The following is a 20,615-nucleotide window of genomic DNA, read 5'->3' as shown; positions in this document are numbered from 1 at the left end:
GTGTGTGTGTATAAATTCAAATACGATTTTATTCCTGCCGTCCACTCTTATTAAGTAGGTTGCCCTTTTTGACATGTGCATACTGCCTCACACAGCAAGTGCTCAGAATTTATTTGCTGAATGAATACATCATAATTTGGCTCCAAACTCTAAGAAATATGTAAAACTCAATTATTTATAAAATCCTCTCAGTTTTAATTTCCCCTAATGTTATGTTAGCAACTTTTGAGGGGACAAGATTAGACTTACTTGGTGTGTGTGTGTGTGTGTGTGTGTGTGTGTGGATGTACACATATTTTGTGGATAAGATGCCATCTGAATGGGGTCAGAGGAATAACATTAGCAAATGCCTTCAGAATGCTCCATGCTCTCTCAGTAGTTCAGGTGGGGTGGTAATCCGTGGGCAACTAGGTTCCAGAGAGGAATTTTAGCAAGGCTGAGCAGAAGGGAGGAAAGGAGAAAGCTGAGTTCTGGTTCCTGAAGGAGCCTGGAGGCCTTGTCAGCTCTGAACAGAGAGGTCTGGGGATCATGGCAGAAGAGAGACAGCTGCAGACCCAGGGTACTGGAAGGCTAGGAACTGTGCGGGCAGCAGTTTTGGGAATGCGCCAGGCCCTGCTATCCAAGCAGAGGCCCCTGATAAGCTGAACAGGGCAGGGGGAACCAAGTAGGGAGCCTGGAGTCTCTCGTATCAGCTAATAAGTATAATTTCCTGGAACTGAAGGCAATTTCAGGAAGCATAACTATGGTGAAAAGGAGGGTTGTGGAAGCTGACACTGAGCAGAGGCGGCCAATGAGCCTCAGGCTAAGGGTGGAATAATGACTGTACTAAATGTCACCGAGCCCTCTGACTCTGACAAAGAGCTTAGCTCCACCCAGCTGGATTTTATGCACCATCTGCCTCTGCCACAAGATTATGAGCTTTCTCTGTAAAGCACTATCTGGTGCCCACAGGCTCCCGATAAACCCTACCCTGGGGATGCAAAATCCTTCTAGTTTTAAAGTACTGCTGAACTCTTCAATTAGAGTTCAGCAGTACTTTAAAACTCCAGAGGTTCTTCCAGACCTGGGGATTGAACCCGGGTCTCCTGCATTGTAGGCAGACGCTTTACCATCTGAGCCACCAGGGAAGTCCTGTCTTTGTCATGACCACTATTAAATAATGGCCATTCCTTTTTATTGAATACATGCTATATGCTTTATACATACCATCTCATATTATCCTTTTAATACTTTCTGGTGAGACAAGAAGATTGAAGACTTAAGCGATTCAGCCACTTAAGTTCCCCAGGCCTTGAGAAGTGAACCCCAAAAGCTAGAAGTTTCATCCAGCTTGATCTGGCTCCAAGGCTTGAAGATTTCTACCAATCTACTTGGATCTTATTGGAAGATTTTTTTTTACTGAAAATATTAATAAGTTAACTCTAAAAACATTGAAAGACAAATTTTTAGAAGGAATCTCAGAAACCCATGGGCCTTGTTTTATGCTGTGCCTTGTTACGCCACAGAATTTAAGGCCTACATCTTAGAATCAGGCTGTAAAGAAGTCAGAGGGAGGCTGGCTCAGAGCAGAATGCACACACGTCTCTAGGGACTTCTGCTTCAACATCCTGAAAAGGCAGAACCAGGGCCCAGTTTTACACAACTGATTAAATGGAACGGGATGAAAGCAATTACCTTGCCATTCATTGCATTTCTTAGTATGCACAGTCAAAGATACCAGGAGAGAACTCCTGTTTTGTTTAACCATAACCAAGAAAGTAAGTATGAGAGAGTAGTAATAGTGATGACACGCATTCTTTTCACTTTCTAATCTGAACTACCATATCCAGTAAGTAAACACTTTGAACCAATATGTATGCAACATACGAGAGCACATGCCCCCATGCCAGAGCTAGCCATGCTTCTTGTCCATTCAGGAAGCCAAGGCCAGGTGCCCAGAGAAGGCAGCGAGACTCCTAAGCATTCAAGGACCACAATCTCTGCACTCGTGACCAGCTCATTACTTGCTGTGCACACTAACTCCTATTCTAACTATGGCCTAGAAATGGCCATACCATGAAGCCTCTTTCTTGATCAGTTTAGTCACCCAGGTTCTTCATAGAATATCCTACATTTCCCCCAAGAGAGACAGTATCTGCCTCTTGAAATGCTACCCATCTTTGAAGGCCTATTTTAAATGCTTCTGAATCTGACATTTTGGATCCTTCTTTGACCTACTCTGTGGGCCTGGGTTTCTTAAAAGCATAGAACACAGGCTTTTTGTGTCTGATAAGTGTTATATTTCTGGTATCTCAGTACCTGGTACACACAGATGGTCAATTAACGTGCACAGCACAAAAAGAAGGGGAAAACAAAAGAGGGGGAAAAAAACCACCTAGAAATGAAGACAGGAACAAAGGAGGGCAGGAGGGCAGGAATAAAGCAAGGGGACATGTCTCCTTCTACTTCAGAACTGATTTTGAAAGGCAAAATGAAAAAGAACTCAACAGAACAAATGAATGACCCGCTGCCTTACAAACTTATCAAAGAATTGATGTAATGAGTCATAGATGATAATATATGGGTATTATCTCTTACCTACCTGCCTATCTATTTCTCCATCCACCATCTATCTATTCATCTCTCCCTCACCCTTCCCCATGCCCTTGCAGTTCCACCAGAACAATAGTGATCAGAATAGCTACTTCTTCTAGGCTTGCTAAAGATTCAATTAGATGCAATAAATCTAAAGCTCCATCCGATATTCCGCAAAGCATTTCCCAGTAGCTGCAGTGCCTGATGTCATTCTATTCTTGGCTATAATTCAGCACCCTTCTCACATAATTTTCTGCCTGGGAGATATCTGTCAGGTCTTTTTGTATCACTTGTCTCCTGTTGGACAATGCCAACATATCCATAGAAATTCCCTTCCCAATGTGGAGATTAAAAAAGGAGGGAGAGGATGATAACTGTTTTTCAAAGTGAAGCAAGTCTAGGTCACACTGAAGGTTTCTAAAAGGTAACCGCAATAATTCAGTCCCTCGGCCGTCCTCTCTCTGAAAGTCGGACATGTACATTCACGAGAGCTACTTTATATCACAGCTCAGTTATTAAACCTGCTGCCACAGCCATCAGCCCTTCCTTCATAAGAGCTAGGCACTGTCACACCTCTCCAGTGCAGGCTGGTGGAGGGAGGCAGGCTTTAGAATCACATAGCTTAGGCTTGAATCTCGGTTCTGATACTAGCCACAAATTCTGGTGCAAGGCCACAGGACCATTATTTAGTTCAGGTTTCTTATCTATACAAAGGGGACTGTAATACTTCATAGATCATTCTGAGGATTAAATGTGATTGCCTTAGTTATACATTAAAACCAGGAGCAGCATACAGTAGCTACTGGGAAAATGTTCACCATTTTCCTTAGGAGTTACATGGGCACAGTGTTGCTAGTCACTCAGTCATATCCAACTGTTTGTGGCCCCACAGACTGTAGCTGGCCAGACGCCAGCTGTCCACAGAATTCTCCAGGCAAGAATACTGGAGTGGGTTTCCATGCCCTCCTCCAGAGGATCTACCCCACCCAGAGACTGAATCTGAGTCTCCTGCATTGGCAGCTGGATTCTTTATCCTCTGAGCCACTAAGGAAGCTCCATGTGGTCACAGAACAATTATTAAAGGGACCTACTGTATAGCACATAGAACTCTGCTTAGTGTTATGTGGCAGCCTGGATGGGAGGGAAGTTTTCTGGGGGGAGAACAGATACATATGTAAGTATGGTTGAATCCCTTTGCTATTCACCTGAAACTATCACAACATTGTTAAGTGGCTATACCCCCATACGAAATTAAAATGTTCATTTTTTTTATTTTAAAAAATGTATGACATTCAAGACACACATATATTCACAGAAAGATCATATTATTGATGCTTGTTTGCTTGAAATCTAGTTAAATTTAACTCCAATTATCCTTCTCTGCCAAGGAGGGAAAAAAAGAAATCAAACATACCCACAATTAAGGAGAAATTCTTCCCTCAACATACACTGAGCCCCATCATGGTGGAAGGGCCAGGGCTCTCTAGTGGCAAAACACACCAACTTATGAGTCACGTGGGTCACCAATGTGTGCTCTGCCGTCCTGACCTCCTGTTTCCTTTAGATCAGAGAGTCCGGGACCTGGGGGCCTCTGCTGTAGGTGCACGGGCTTCCCCCTCTGAAGGCAAGCCACCTTCCTGGGACGATTCCTGGGTACACCTCTTCCTTAGGCCCCACAATCTTTCCTCTACCTCCCAGGATTGCAAATTGCCTTTGGATCAAGGGAAAGCATCTCCTATTTCTACTTGGTTCCCTCAGAGGAACTCTGCCTCACAAATCTTCATCACAAATTTGGCAGCTTGGAGAAGATAAAATTAGGAACAAAAGCATCCTCTAGGTCAGGAAGTCCAGAGCCTGTGACCTTCTCAAGTGAGGAAAAGAGGACATGCATAAACATAAATCATCTCAGAGTTTCTCCTGCTATAATAGTAATTGCAAATATTTGAATAGCTAACATTTAGTGAGCATCATGATAAGCTCAGAAAAATATCAGCAGTTCTACAATTAGTGACTAAACTTAACAACAAAGTCAAGCACCTTTATGCTTAAAGGGCTCCTTCACACACCATCTCACTTGGTTCCGTCCTCTGGGAAGCAAGCACAAATGGGACAATGGTCCCTGTCTGTGATAAGTTTTGAAGGCTCTGCGTAGTCAATCTGTGGGCTTGCCAGCTTGCATGTCCCTGGAGCTCTTGAAAGACACATCTCTATCTGGGCTTCCTCTGTGGTCAAATGGTCCAAGTCATGGTGTAAGAATCCACACCCCAGCATCACACTCCTTTCCCCTCCCTGTCCCACCCCCTCATTGCATGGGTTGCTCTGTTAAATGGCTCTAAGTTCTGCGCCTAAACTGATACACCAACATTGTGCTAAAGTCTCAAGTCCTTCCAGGAGGCCACACCGTGGTCCTCCCTGGGTCTCTTGAGGAGCTTTTCTTCAAGACCCTGACAACTCTTTCCACAGGAAACTCCTGTCTGCCACCTTGAGACTCTGCCTGTTCCTTAATGCCATCTCTTGGTTTCCAGGTCTGGGATCCACTGACCCCACATGCCTGCTGGATTACCATTCATCATCCAACTTCTTCCAGCTTCCTAGCCTCCACTGCCTACCTGTTTCCTTTCAGTTTATTTCTAGGGCCTGGCTTGCCTTGTCCGGTAATTCTCTATCTCATGTAGCCCTGTGTCTAGCTGGTCACAATCAGAGGAGTCCACTTCCATTAGAAGGTAGATGTTGGCACTGACTTCTTCCCAACAGAAGGGTCAAAGGGTCAAAGAAAGGAACCTAGGAATAGCTTCATGGACCCTCTTCCCCCACACCCAAGTGCTTCTCATGATGCATACCTTCTTCGGGGAAGACAAGCTGGGGGGCTCTATCTCTCAGTCCATGATCTAAGGGGTGGTATTTGAGCTGAAAAGAATGTTATTCCAAAGGTAGTCAGAGTTGTTGTACCAAACAGGAGAGACAGAGGTTGGAGAAGAGGAGGACAAGACAGAGGATAAAGGGCTTGGATCATGCATCAAACAGAGATGCCGGAGGCAGGTGCCTAGCAGTGAAGGCAAGAACAAGGCAGGTCAAGGGAATGGAATAGCGGGCAGGGTGAATGAAGTCAGGCAGGTGGGGACCTCAGTCTAAGTGGGGATATATGGGCCTGGACGACCATGCTGAGTGGATGAGGTCTGTCTTGGTGGACAGCATCAGCCCTTGCAGAAGCCCCTCAGGCTCTATGGATTCAGAAGCAGGTCTTGCTCCTGAATTCTTACTGCACACATGGCTCTATGTCACACGCTCTATATCAACTAATCTATACAACTTCTCTTCGAGGAGGAGATGATTGTGCACATGTAGAGGTATTGATAAGGGCTCAGCAAAATTAACATGAAGGCCCTGCCCTCATGACTAATGAATGGAACACAGAGGTTACATTTAACACAGGGTTCAAGTGATTTCAGTGCTGCCTACCCCCATTCCAGACTGGGCTTCCCTTGTGGCTCAACTGGTAAACAATCCACCTGCAATACGGGAGACCTAGGTTTGATCTCTGGATTGGGAAGATCCCATGGAGAAGGAAAAGGCTATCCACTCCAGTATTCTGGCCTGGAGAATTGCATGGACTGTATGGTCCATGCGGTTGCAAAGAGTCAGATGTGACTGAGCGACTTTTACTCACTCCGGAATGGTCCTCTAGCCTCTCTCCCAGGTTCTGGGCTTGAGTCTCGGGCTGGGCCTTGATCCTATTTTCTTCCATAGCACTATTTAACATCTGCTGCAGAAACAGCTGAGCTGGGACTGCTGACTGCTTTTCAGCTCCGGGCACCCAAGCACGACTGCCCTTCGGCTCTTGTCAGTGGGACAGAAACACTGGACTGACAGTTGCTAAGTTTTTGAAGTTAAACTATTAGCCAGGGAAAATAAAGGAATCCTGTACTAATCTACTACAGGGAGCTAGTCCTTGGGGAAGCATGTCCTCTCTTCTCCCAAGAAATTGGCCCAGTTGGGACTCCCAGTTTGGTCAATGTTTTGAGTCACAATGGGACTGACTTGAGCTATCCCAGAGGGAAATTGTTAACTTGACACCTAATTAGTCAACCAGCAATCTCCCATGAATGTGATCCTTCTCTGCTTCTGCTGGAGCCTAATTAAGACCCTAGTGTGGCTGTGACTTTGTGCCAGGGCTGTTATTCAGTTAATGGCCCATTATTGTTAGCCTTGAGGCCACCACTCCTGTGTGCCACTGCAGAGACACTCATCAGTAAGAAAGAACAGTTTAAAAGGGTTCCCAGGAGAATAAACCACAGACCACAGTGCAGGACACTCCCCACCGCTGTCCCCAGCACCACCACCGCCCCCCCCCCCCCCGACCTAGGCAGCCCTATGGGGCTGAGAGCAGTAGTCAGAAACCTAGATGCATGCCCCTCCTCCAGCACCAGGATTGGTGGCATGTAAGGCCAGCACTTAACCCTCTGTAAGTTGAGGAAGGATAATAATTTTGCCTCTAAGTGGCTGCTGATGTGAGGGTCATAAACTCTGTAGTGTCTAGAGCACTGTACGAAAGTGAGGATTATTAGTATCATTACTCTATTCTGAGCCCTATTTTCTGAGAATTAATTGATGGATGTAGTTCACGTTTCACGTTTGCCTGATTTCCTCTCTCATTGTGCACTGAATCTAATCTCATTTACCAAGATTTTCCATTTTACCCTAGAGAGGGGAAGCCTTTGAAACTCGCATTAGTGCCTGAGAGGCTGCTGAGAGGGTGGGCTTCCTGATCCTTGCTGTGATCTTAGCCTGGCCCTAGGGCTCACACTGACCACTCTGCGGCCCTTTGACTTATAGGCTGTCCCACAGTGGCAGGGAAGGCTGGCCCTTTTAGTTCCCCGTGACATAAATATCCTGGAGATCATGTGAGTGTGGACTCTTTCTCCTTTAATTGGTAGTTTGGGTTCTGTTGCACAATCAGCCTTTCCTCCATCTAGTCAATGAGCTCCTGCAAATGGACTGGGTGCTTCTCAGGCTCCATAATTATGACTTAGTGTCAAAAATGGAAAAGTGAAAAGAAGCAACTCTAACCGTATAACTTGGAGCTGAATGTCAGCTCTAAGAAAAATGTTCCTGAAACTGATCCCTCATATATATTTGCTGCTGTTTAGATATTATTTTCAAAGGACATCGAAATCTATGTGTCTAAAATCTGATGATTTAAAAGCCATCAGACTCTCGATAGTAATAACACCCTTTAAGTCTCAATTTTCTTATCTATAAAATGGTTCTAATACCCCTTTCCTCAGCTCATTAACAAAACTGATGGGAGTGAGAATAAAGATGGACAGTAAAGTCATATAATTATTTTAAATATTAAAGTCTATATCACATTACAGATATCAGATAGTATTATTTATTGATAAAATATTTTTTTATCAAGACAGGGAATTAATTTGTAATAAGTTACCCAGCAATGGCTCCTCATAATGTCACCCTTCAGGGAAACCCTTTACAAGATTCACCCAGTGATATGATGATATCTTATTTATTTTTACTATCTAAATTGGTTTGCCAAATAAATCTGCCCTGCGGGGCTGCTGCTGAACTAACTGTGCAGAGGCACAGGCTCTGATTCAGGCAGATGAGGAGTTTTGTCTCCTGGCTTTGCCATGAGGTAACTGTATGATGCAGAGAAGGCAATGGCATGCCACTCCAGTACTCTTGCCTGGCAGATCCCATGGACGGAGGAGCCTGGTAGGCTGCAGTCCATGGGGTCGTTAAGAGTCAGACATGACTGAGCGACTTCTCTTTCACTTTTCCCTTTCATGCACTGGAGAAGGAAATGGCAACCCACTCCAGTGTTCTTGCCTGGAGAATCCCAGGGATGGGGGAGCCTGGTAGGCTGCCATCTATGGGGTCGCAACGAGTTCGAAGCGACTGAAGCGACTTAGCAGCAACTGTATGATGTCCAGCTATTCAGCCTCGGAATGGTTTATAAAACACACAGTAGGCCCTCATTTTATGTAGTTCCTTATCTTTCTAAATCCTCACAGTGCTGCTGCTTAATTAACAATACTACCAGACATGACCAAAGGAAGGCCCCCACACAGGCCTTTGTCTCTAAATCCTGGGTTTCCACTACTACTCAGTAGCTATTTCAAAAGAGAATCGGGAATGTGAGTTTCCCCTTCTAGCAATGTCCTTTAGCATTTATGTAAAGAGGGAGAACAGTCTGGATGCTGCTCTTGACAAATACTTCAGCTACAATTAAATGTTGCTCCTGTACTTAGGACAAAGGACAGCGATCAAAGAAGACTAATTATAATGAATTATGGTCCCATCCCTCTCCAAGTCTGTGCTTGGTATTTCAGCTGCCATGTGAATAGATGACAAGGCTGAGGAAATAACTGCCTGCCATCTGTCTGAAATTTCAAAGCAGGAGCAAAAACTGCTCAGAGGGCAAGCCAGTTAAAGATTAATTAAAATCCTAAAAGTAGTGCCCAGTAGTCATTTTCTGAGAGCATTCAATGTAGGAGGCCAAGTATGGCTGGGAAGCTGAAAATCCAGTAGTGACTTCGTAGGTGGACAGACAATGAAGAGATGAAAGAATGCAGTGGTCCTACCTTCAAGATGCAGCCCAACCTCTTCCTGATTTTTTTCCCCCATTTTGGCCATTTAGGCAACTTCCCTGAGTGATAATTTCCATATCAAACAATAAGGAAATCAAAAACAAAGACAGTGACCAGCCTATCTATCTTGTAAGATCAACTTCAAACTTCTATAATAATATTTCCCACTCAATATCTCAAAATAAAATTCATCATCTTTCTCCCCAAAGCTGCCCTTCCTAAAGCATCTTTATCAGTTGGTCTCCCAATCATCCCCAACTTGGGGATCAGTACAGCCCACCTCTTTTACTCACCACCGCCCCTCTACCCATGAAATGAAATATCCATTCAGTATTTCCAGTCCATCTCCTCTTCTCAGCTCCCACCTCCATGACTCAGCATCTCTGGCATCACCTCCTCTTTGGTCTCCCAGCTTCCAGCCTTGACCGCTTCATCCCATCACTCATGTTTGCTGCTAGGGTACTCCCCATAAACTATAAGTCCCAACAGGACATTGCCCTGTCTGAGATCCTTTAGTGGAACTGCAACATCTATTAAGGCAAATTTATAATTTCTTGTAAGCAGCGGAAACATTTTTTGTTTTAATTTTGGAGCATCAGTATAGAAAACTAACACAGGTAGAAATGCAAAGGTAAAAGAAAGAAAAGGTACTCTCTAAAGTGTTACCTGCTCATCCCTCAGGACTGTTGCTGAATTACCATTATGAACTCAAGAACATATTTCAGCTTAGATGATGTAAAGTCTCATGTTGGTTTCCCCTTCATCTCCAACTCAGCCTCTAAGGATATTTTAATGCTAACATATGATACAATTGGCTGTTTTACAGCAGAAATCTCTTACATTTGAATAGAGCTTCACAGTTTATTAAGCACTTTCATACACTAGTCAAGTATCAGCAATGCACCAAGCACTATGCCTGGCATTGCCAAAACAGAGTAAAAAGTTCTCCCTGCTCCGTCTCATGTCACTACTGGTTTAGAGAGTATACAGATAAATACTAGTCTGAATTATGTGAAATAATGAAATGGTCAGATTATCAGCAATCTCATATAGTTCAGTCTGTGGGATCTACATTCCACAGGGTTCAATCCACAATCAGTGTTAGTGGGTATGACAAGTACCATGATGAAAATATGGGACCTAAGGGAGCACAGAGGAGGGAGGAAATTCCAGCCAGAGACTGGGAAAATGTTTCAGTAGAGGTGGTAGAGAATGGTGTAAGCCATCAATTCAAGCGCACACACAAAAGCATAACTTAGCAACATGCAATGTGAGAAAGAGCAGAGATGCACAGCAGGCAATCTGTATGACAAATGAAGACAGGAACATCTCTTATCCAGCACAGATGAGGACTGCTTAAGGGATGCGTATATGGGAAGACAGTGGACCCTTCCTGGGAAGGAGCACTGGTGCTCCACACCTGCGCTTCCCACGGCACAGCTCTACCAGGGTGACAGAGACTGCAGAGGCCACCATGACCACCTCAGAGCAGGCTTGTTGCTCCTATGAAACTTCCTGCCCAGCCAGAGACCCTGCCTGCTCCCCAACAGATCCCCCACCGTGCCGTGATCCTGCAACATACAGATCCAGGAAACACCCTGTTTCTTAATTTTGCATCATCTTAGGTTCAGTCTTCCCCTGCACAGCAGAGAAAACAGAATCAATAAGAAGGACCATTGAGGCAAAGGGGAGAAAAGAAGTAATAACCCCTGAGTAATCAGCAGCTATCCTGTACATGGTCACTACAGGCTATGTGTGAGACTGCATAGAATGCATGTATTTCACAAACACGATGTGTAAGTCATTATTACAATGTTTAAGGTGGGTATTATTTTCCTTACTTTACAGAAACAAACCACAGAGAGACTGCTTTGCCTAATGTCACTCAGAGCAAAGGATGGAGTCAGTCCTAATCTTGAAAGCTGGCACCCTTGACCACTTTGTGTATAGGCTTCCATAATCCAATGTACCAAGTTCAGTCTATAATTCATACTTTATAGTTAATATTTCCATTGTTCCTATTTTACAGATGAGAACACTAACAAGAGTGACAAAGAAAAAGACAGTTATGGGAGAGGGCTTATACAAGTTAGAATGTGGGGACATCAAAAAGGGTAAAAGATGTCCTCTACACCTGTTGGAGAGAAACAAGGGTGAGATTCCATTAAGAAAAAGGAAATAATGACCTTGCCATTCGTCAACTCCTCTACTCTTTCTAAAATTATCCCTTGTCTTTTCCGTCAGGATCACACTCCTGAAAACCATAGGAGTGAGCCAATGAAAACAAAGCTGTTCCCCCTTGGATCTTGTTGGGACCAAGAGGAACTCTTATGGATGTATGCTGTGGTCCAGGCCCCCAGCAAAATGACATTCCCAGAAAATCAGGACTGGCAGGAGCTGGAGTAGATGCCTTTGCTATTTTGAGGGAGGTGTTATTCTCTTTGCCTAGGATCAAGGAGGTGCTGTTGCAGGGTACTTATGGGGAGGTAGGTTCTAAATGTCAATGGTGCTGCAGAGATCTTGAGAAAGAATTCAACACAAACAGAAGGGAAGTTGAAGGTGAGAGAGAAGGGAGATTTCTAGACCATAAACTTCTGGATGAGGACAGGGCCTGGGTCAGCTTTACTCACTATTGTAATCCCATTGAAATGATGCTTGATGCACTGTAGGTGTTTAACAGATGTCTGCAGTAAATGCATGCCTGCCCTTGTACTTGTTACAACTGAATCCTGTTAGTCTGGTGATTCTGATAACAACCACCATAATAATTATAGCAGTAGCAGCAACACCAAGTAGAGACCAGTGCAACCCTGCAGAGGAGCCTTCAGCCTGGTGTGGCAGGATCCACAGCCCACAGAGATGCAGGTAAAGGCTCACATTCATGCCAGAGCAACTGAACAGAGAAATAAATGGCAGATGTGGCTCAGGATGGTACACAGGTGACATGATCATGGCAGGAGAAAAGCAAGAGATGGTGATTCTTCAGTGGCCTCAGCAACCTCAGAGTTCAGTATAAGAGAATGGACCAGGGGCCATTTCAGTAGCAGTCCTAGACATGGATATGGGCAATGGTGCTTTGGCTACCATGAGACAGACTGTATCAGTCTATGAGATACTTAGGGTAAACGGAGAGACTCAACTCAGGAGGCTAAGGGCCTTCCATTTTCTCATGTTGGAGACATGCTGCTGAAAATGCTGAGTGTTCATATTGGTAGGGAGAAGACAATGGCAACCCACTCCAGTGTTCTTGCCTGGAGAATCCCAGGGATGGGGAAGCCTGGTGGGCTGCCGCCTATGGGGTCGCACAGAGTCGGACATGACTGAAGTGACTTAGCAGCAGCAGCAGCATATTGGTAAGTTCTCATTTTTACCTCAATTAAGAAAATACCTCCAAAAAATGGATACTGTGTTTTGGATTTTTCTTTCCCACAATAAGCAGCCATTTAATTTCAGACAATATCATCTGGGAATTTTTGCTTGAATCTTTTCTAACTAGAATAAAAGAAAGTTCAATTTTTAGTATGAAAAAACAAAACTATAAAACATTTAAAAATTAGTACATGAAAATAAAAACACACCATTAGAAATGCTTTGGTAAGCCTGATTGCCTGGGGCTCCTCCTGGCTGGGTACTTGGTCATTCTCTGGTCTGGCCACCCCTAAGTGCTGCTGATGTTTTCCTCTGGAGCGGAGGTTCCCACCAGCATCTACGTCTTTGCAGACACCCTACTCTTCCCCTTCCCTCTAGCTAGCTGCTTCAGAAGTCTGTGCTGTGGAATGTATCATGTCTTCCCCCTAGAATACCTTGGACCATCATGGTACCTAGAATGTATTTATTTTTCAAAAATTGAGATAGTATTAGGATCTCTTTGAAATCACTCCCAAGTGAAGTAATCACTCCTTATACAAAGCTTCTGTGCATTTATTAAAACAAATCACAACAGATCATAATTACCTCTTCACCTGTCTGATTCCTCATTCCACTCCTTTAATAAGTCTCTGATTCCTTTATTAGGCATATTTCTCACTGCTATGTCTCCTGGCTATTTTCTTAGTCGGCCGCAAAGTGTGATGTGAAGAGCTGTCATAGTTCAGTTTTCAAGGGTACAAATGGAATCTTGAGTAAGTTACTAAATTACTTAAAGTGTCTAGGTCTTGATTCTCTCGTGTATAAATGAAGATAATATTATCTACCCTGCAGGAATATTGTGAAAATTAGATGAAGAGTATGTTACAAATGTTTTCCCCAGTTTTGTGTTTGCCTTTCAAGTTTTAGTATGCCTCTTGACATACAGATTTCTTTTAATATTGAAATACCCAAATATACAATCTGTCTTTATAGTTTCTTTTATTGCTTTTTTGTTTAGAACACCATTTTCCTTCCCTGAGGTCAAAAAAAATACTTACCCGTGTCTTCTTCTTCCTCCGTAGTTTCATGTTATTCATTTAAATGCTTATTCCATCCGAAATTGTTTAGCCAAGTTTGCCAAATGGTGTGAGATGAAAAAAAAGAGCTAATTTTTTTTCCATCTGAATGGCCATGTGGCATATACCAAATGATTGATCCTTTCTTCATTGATTGGAAAACCCATCTTAAGACATTTTATTGTACACTCGAGGCTTTATATTCTATCTCCTTGATCTGTTTTTAAAATTACCCTGGTATGATTTTATCTTTTTGAATATTTGTATAGCAGGTACTATTCTCCATTCTTTGTCTCCAAAATGGTCTTGTCTGTTCTGTTTTATTGTTTCTCACAAGCAATTTTACAAAAGGAGATAGCTCATTATTCAAACTTCATAATCAGAAAAACAAAACTATTACAAGCACATGAAAACAGATATTACAGATGAAAGATGTAGCACATAACTTTTTTTCTTTTTATTAAACTTCTTATATTGTATTGAAGTGTGGACAACCATATTGCAGTCTGCACAACAATGTTGTGATGGTTTCAGGTGGACAGCAAAGGGACTCAGCCATAAATATACATGTATCCATTCTTCCCAACAGAGAAGGCAATGGCACCCCACTCCAGTACTCTTGCCTGGAGAATCCCATGGATGGAGGAGCCTGATAGTTTACAGTCCGTGGGGTCACAAAGAGTCGGACACGACTGAGCAACTTCACTTTCACTTTTCACTTTCATGCATTGGAGAAGGACATGGCAACTCACTCCAATGTTCTTGCCTGAAGAATCCCAGGGATGGGGGAGCCTGGTGGGCTGCCGTCTATGGGGTCGCACAGAGTCAGACATGACTGAAGTGATTTAGCAGTAGCAGCAGCAGCATTCTGCCCAGTGCTCTCTTCCCACCCAGGCTGCTATAAAATATTGAGCAGAGCTCCACGTGCTATATAGTAGATCCATTGTTGCTTATCCATTTCAAATATAGAAATACGTACCTGTCCATCTGTATATCTATAAAATGAGATTTCCTTGATCTCTCTCCATTAAGAGCTGACATCAGTGAAGAGAGGGTCCCAGAAGAGGCATCAGCTCAGAGGATGTGGAGCTGTCAAGACTCCATTAACACTGTGGATATACCCATGCCTAATAATACCTGGATCACAGGAACAGAAACCTACTATTACCTAGCAACTGACTCAGGCATAAACATGAAGATAACAGTAATCACTGTGATCTATTGAGCAGCTACTATGGGCCAGGCATAGCATCAAGCCCCAAAAGGTGATAAAATGTAGTGATTATGGGAATGAGCTTTGGATTCAGATAGTCCTGGGTTCCAGTCCCAATTTCATTCCTAATCAGCTGTCTGACTTTAGGGATCTATAGCCTTTCTGTGCCCCACTCCGGTACTCTTGCCTGGAAAATCCCATGGGCAGAGGAGCCTGGTAGGCTGCAGTCCATGGGGTCGCAAAGAGTTCGACACGACTGAGCAACTTCACTTTCACTTTTCACTTTCATGCATTGGAGAAGAAAATGGCAACCCACTCCAGTGTTCTTGCTTGGAGAATCCCAGGGATGGAGGAGCCTGGTGGGCTGCCGTCTATGGGGTCGCACAGAGTCGGACACGACTGAAGTGACTCAGCAGCAGAAGCAGCAGCAGCATTTCTGTGATGAGTATGCCTATGACAATAGCTAGAACACAGAGAAATCCCCACAGTGACCCTCCCCTGCAGCTCATATCTTAGAATTATCAAATTCAATTCCCACCAAAAGCAGTTGAGCTTTAAACCTTCTCTTTGTTAAATAAATAAGAAAACAGAGGACCAGACAGTGAGATTCCTGCAAGTGGTTAATGCAGAGCCAAGTCCAAATTAGGTTTCTCTGACCTCAAAGGCTCCTGCTGTTTGACGTACATGCATTCTCACAGTACAGAAGCCAGGTACCATTTATATGCAACATATTGGCTTCACTTCACATGGAGCTATTGTTATTTGAAGGCAATATTGTATGATGCTTAATTTAGGATTTTTGTTTTTGCTCATAATTTTTACCATTGAATTAATGCAATGATTATAGAAGACTATTCTAGGAAGGGATGAAAACTGATTTGGAGATCTGGTGATCAACTCTATAGATTTGCCTACACTCTTGTTTCTTGCTGTAATATTTGACTCTGTGAGCTATGTTAGCATATTCTGCACACACATGAAAGAAGCTCTCAAGAAAAAAGAAAACTCTGAAAATAAAGACAGTGTGCTTATCATAGTGTGCTTCAACAGTAAGTGAACTGTGAACTTCCAGACATTCAAACTGGATTTAGAAAGGCAGAGGAGCCAGAGATCAAATTGCCAACATTTGTTGGATCATCAAAAAAGCAAGAGAGTTCTAGAGAAACATCTACTTCTGCTTTACTGACTATGCCAAAGCCTTTGACTGTGTGGATCACAACAAACGTGGAAAATTTTGAAAGAGATGGGAATACCAAACCACTGTACCTGCCTGAGAAATCTGTATGTAGGTCAAGAAGCAACAGTTAGAACTGGACATGGAACGACAGACTGGTTCCAAGTTGGGAAAGGAATATGTCAAGGCTGTATATTGTCACCCTGCTTATTTAACTTATATGCAGAATACATCATGAGAAATGCTGGACTGGATGAAGCACAAGCTGGAAACAAGATTGGCAGGAGAAATATCAATAACCTCAGATATGCAGAAGACACCACACTTATGACAGAAAGTGAAGAAGAACTAAAGAGCCTCTTGATGAAAGTGAAAGAAGAGAGTGAAAAAGTTGACTTAAAACTCAACATTCAGAAAACTAAGATCATGGCATCTGGTCCCACCATTTCATGGCAAATAGATGGGGAAACAGTGGAAACTGTGGCTAACTTTATTTTCTTGGGCTCTAAAACCACTGCAGATGGTGACTGAAGCCATGAAATTAAAAGATGCTTGCTCCTTGGAAGAAAATCAATGACCAACCTAGACAGCATATTAAAAAGCAGAAATACTACTTTGCCAACAAAGATCCATCTAGTTCAAGCTATGGTTTTCCCAGTAGTCATGTACGGATGTGAGAGTTGGACTATAAAGAAAACTGAGTGCCAAAGAATTGATGCTTTTGAAGTGTTGTGTTGGAGAAGACTCTTGAGAGTCCCTTGGACTGCAAGATCCAACCAGTCAATCCTAAAGGAAATCAGTCCTGAATATTCACTGGAGGACTGATGCTGAAGCTGAAACTCCAATAGTCTGGCCACCTGATGGGAAGAACTGACTCATTAGAAAATACTCTGATGCTGGGAAAGATTGAGGGTGGGAGGAGAAGGGGACAAAAGATGATGAGATGTTTGGATGGCATCACTGACACAATGGACATGAGTTTGAGTAATCTCTGGGAGTCGGTGATGTACAGGGAGGTCTGCTGTGCTGCAGTCCATGGGGTCAAGAAGAGTCAGACACGACTGAGTGACTGAACTGAACTGAGCTGTACTGATCATATAGCTTAGCTCCTCAGCACTTTTAAATCTATTTTACACTGCTGCTGCTGCTACTAAGTTGCTTCAGTCGTGTCCGACTCTGTGCGACCCCAGAGACGGCAGCCTATCAGGCTCCTCCGTCCCTGGGATTCTGGCAAGAGTACTGGAGTGGGTTGCCATTTCCTTCTCCATTTTTTTTTTTACACTAATAGCATTAAAAATAATTATTATTATAACATAAAATACTATAAACCTGAGTACCACTTTATTCTTCACATGTTATTTTTATTTATGTAATCCCATCTAATGATAATAATCTGTGAGGTAATTACATATTCTTCATTTTAAAAATTGAGGCTCTGAAAAGCTCTCAAATATCACACAGTAGAGGTGGTGTCTGGAAAGATTCATACTCCTCTTTTACAGAATAGAATTATGCTTGAATAAACCTAAGCCAGGAACTACATTAGTGTGAAACTCTCTGGCCAAAGACTGTGGACAGAAGGGACGGACATCTCTCTAAACCTGGCCTATAGGATCCTCCACGTTTCTCTGCCTCATTTGCCAACTGATGTTGAAAATAGGGAGACTTGAAAGATATATGATGGACATGGCAAAGCCAAAGATAAAAGAAATCTGATTCTTTAATCAAGACACTACCACATGTGCTTGTTATGAGGGGTTTAGAACTTCAACAGTGAGGAAAAAAAAAATCACACACACACAACTGGTGGTGAAAATGGTCTGATCCTGTTTTGTGAAAAATGTGCTCTTGGTCTCCAATGGATAGATAAAAGAGTTGTTTGCATTTCCTGATCCAAAGTGTACAAAAAGAGTGTTCTCACACATATATTATACCATGGTGAAAAGAAACTGGAATCTCAACCTATAAAGCAAAATACAAGTTACAGATAACGGGAACCATAAGGGATAAATTAAACTGAGGAAAATTAAATAAACTGTGTTCTAAACACCACAAGTCAAAGCCTATATAGATGTTCACTCAGAAGCCCACTGAGCTCTGTAAATGAATACGTGGTATTCATGGCACAAACCCAGCTGATTCAGCAGATGCAGCAAATTTATAATCTGTCATGTTCTGGATGGACAGCCTCACTTTATAGCAGTAAACAGAATTATGCCTAACAGCCCAAGGCTAATGCCACAAACAATGAAACACACTATTACAAGTGTATAGAACAAGGCTTTGAATACTAATAATTACTTCCATCATGGCTGGCTGGGCCATAAATAGGATTACAAAATATCGGCAAGGCTAACAACTCTGACCTTGCAAAACATCTTAGGTCTGGGGACACTCACAGGTGTGGTGGAGAAAATACCAGAAAAGGCTGTGCTGGATACTGAATAGAGAAGGTGCGCCCTACTTGCCCACTGTAATATTTCATGGGGCTAAAGAGTTTTGTTCTCAATTGTCAAACGCAAAGAGCTCTCTTTAAATTACTTAAAAAATTATTTTTTCAATCCTGGATGGAATTCTTCAGAGACAATCATACACACAGGTCTGAGCTGTCATCACCTTGCAACGCAGTGTATAATTTAGGTGATCTTTGCCTCTTGGGGCAAACTTTCAATATGTTTGATGCATATATTACAAAAGCACAGAACTACAGCCCAGAGCCCAAGTGAGAAATCATGCATGCAGTATCTTGAAATAAAATAGACAAGCTGAGGCACACAGAAGAAAGCTGATATCCATCACTTATTAAGATTACTCAGTCACTGTTATTGATTTTATTTACATTCACTGCCATTCCTCTGAGAAGTTAAACAAACTACTTTTTGAGACAAACACAAGGTTGGCTGCCCTATTTTGTGAGGTGGAAAACAAACACCCCAGCTTCCCTCACCATCACTCATGGGTTTTGCTCAACTATTTGCATTTATCAGGTAAATGTTCTAATGTTAATATTTGCCTACATAAATTCACCCTACTTTTCACATCCACAGATGATCCTTCATTTCTTTAAATATTTGACAGGCAAATAAATTGTAGTGGGGGCCCTTCTGGGATCAAGTCTATATTAATTCAATCAAGACAGTAATACTATATGATTGTTAGGAAAGTGCGCTTGAGAGCAAGACTGCTTGGGTTCAAACCCAAGCTCCAGTTCTTGCTGCTTGAGCTATCTGGGCAAGGTATTTAAACTCTGCATCTCAGTTTCTCTTCTATGAAGTGAGGTAACAATTTTATCTTTCTACAGATTTGTCCTAAGAATTGTATGAGCTAAATTGTTTATAGCATTCAAACACTGTCTGGCACATAGTAAATAGCATTGAAACTATTGGCTATTATATTGTTATTCTTTTTGTGCAAAGAACAAAGTTCATCAGCAGTTGCTGACTGTGGTTGAATGGTATCAGTTATATTTCATCTTAAGCCTTATTTGTCACGTTAACTGCACAGCTACTGATGAGCTGGAGAAAGTGTGGAGAAAAGGGAACCCTCTTACACTCTTGGTGGGAATGCAAACTGATACAACCATTATGGAGAGCAGTATGGAGATTCCTTTAAAAACTAGAAATAAAACTACAACACAATCCAGCAATCCCACTACTGGGCATATATCCGACACATGTACCCTAATGTTCATTGCAGCACTATTTACAATGGCTAGGACAAGGAAGCAACCTAGATGTCCACTGGCAGATGAGTGGATAAGGAAGCTGTGGATAACATATACAATGGAATATTCAGTCAATTCATTTCAGTTCAATTGCTCAGTCTCGTCCAACTCTTTGCAACCCCATGAATTGCAGTACGCCAGGCCGCCCTGTCCATCACCAACTCCTAGAGTTCACTCAAACTCACGTCCAAATATTATTCAGCTATAAAAAGGAACACGTTTGAGTCAGTTCTAACGAGGTGGGTGAACCTAGAGCCTATTATATAGAATGAAGTAACTCACAATGAGAAACGTAAAGTATAGCACATTAACACATATATATGGAATCTAGAAAGATGGTACCAACAATCCTACATGCAGGGCAGCAAAGGAAACACAGACGTAACAGACTTCTGGACTCAGTGGAAGAAGGAGAGGAAAGGATGATTTGAGAGAATAGCACTGAAACGTGTATTTTACCATATGTAAAATAGATAACCAGTGGAAGTTTGATACAGAATGCAGGGCACCCAAAGCCAATGCTCTGTGAAGACCTGGAGGATAGGGCGAGGAGGGAAATGGGGAGGGGGCTTCAGGATGGAAAGGACACATGGATGCCTATGGCTACTTCATACTGATGTCTGGGAAAAACATCACCATACTATTAAGTAATTATCCTCCAATTAAAATAACTGTATTTTTAAAAATCTTTAAAAAATAACTGATACCAATTGAAAGATAGTGTTGAGTTGAACACTGGAGAAAACACACAGGTCAACTGTCATATTCTCTAACAGAGTGACTATGGAAAGCGATGCCTGTGGTTGTGGCAGGTCACCTGGAGAGTACTTTCTCAGGCTGCCCTCACATAACAATCTCTGTTGGACTGTATAAGATTTACCAAAAAATCAATGATAAT

The 20,615-nt window shown here is 42.6% G+C and overlaps 1 protein-coding gene across 6 annotated transcripts in view; it reads right to left on the bottom strand.

The window, feature by feature from the left end:
• Window positions 1-20,615, bottom strand: part of NRG3 (neuregulin 3) — a 1,214,780-nt gene that overhangs the window by 570,681 nt on the left and 623,484 nt on the right. The window lies entirely within an intron of this gene.

This window comes from Ovis canadensis, chromosome 25 (genome assembly GCF_042477335.2).
Source record: "Ovis canadensis isolate MfBH-ARS-UI-01 breed Bighorn chromosome 25, ARS-UI_OviCan_v2, whole genome shotgun sequence".
Lineage (NCBI taxonomy): Eukaryota > Metazoa > Chordata > Mammalia > Artiodactyla > Bovidae > Ovis > Ovis canadensis.
This window is presented reverse-complemented; position numbering and strand designations above follow the sequence as displayed.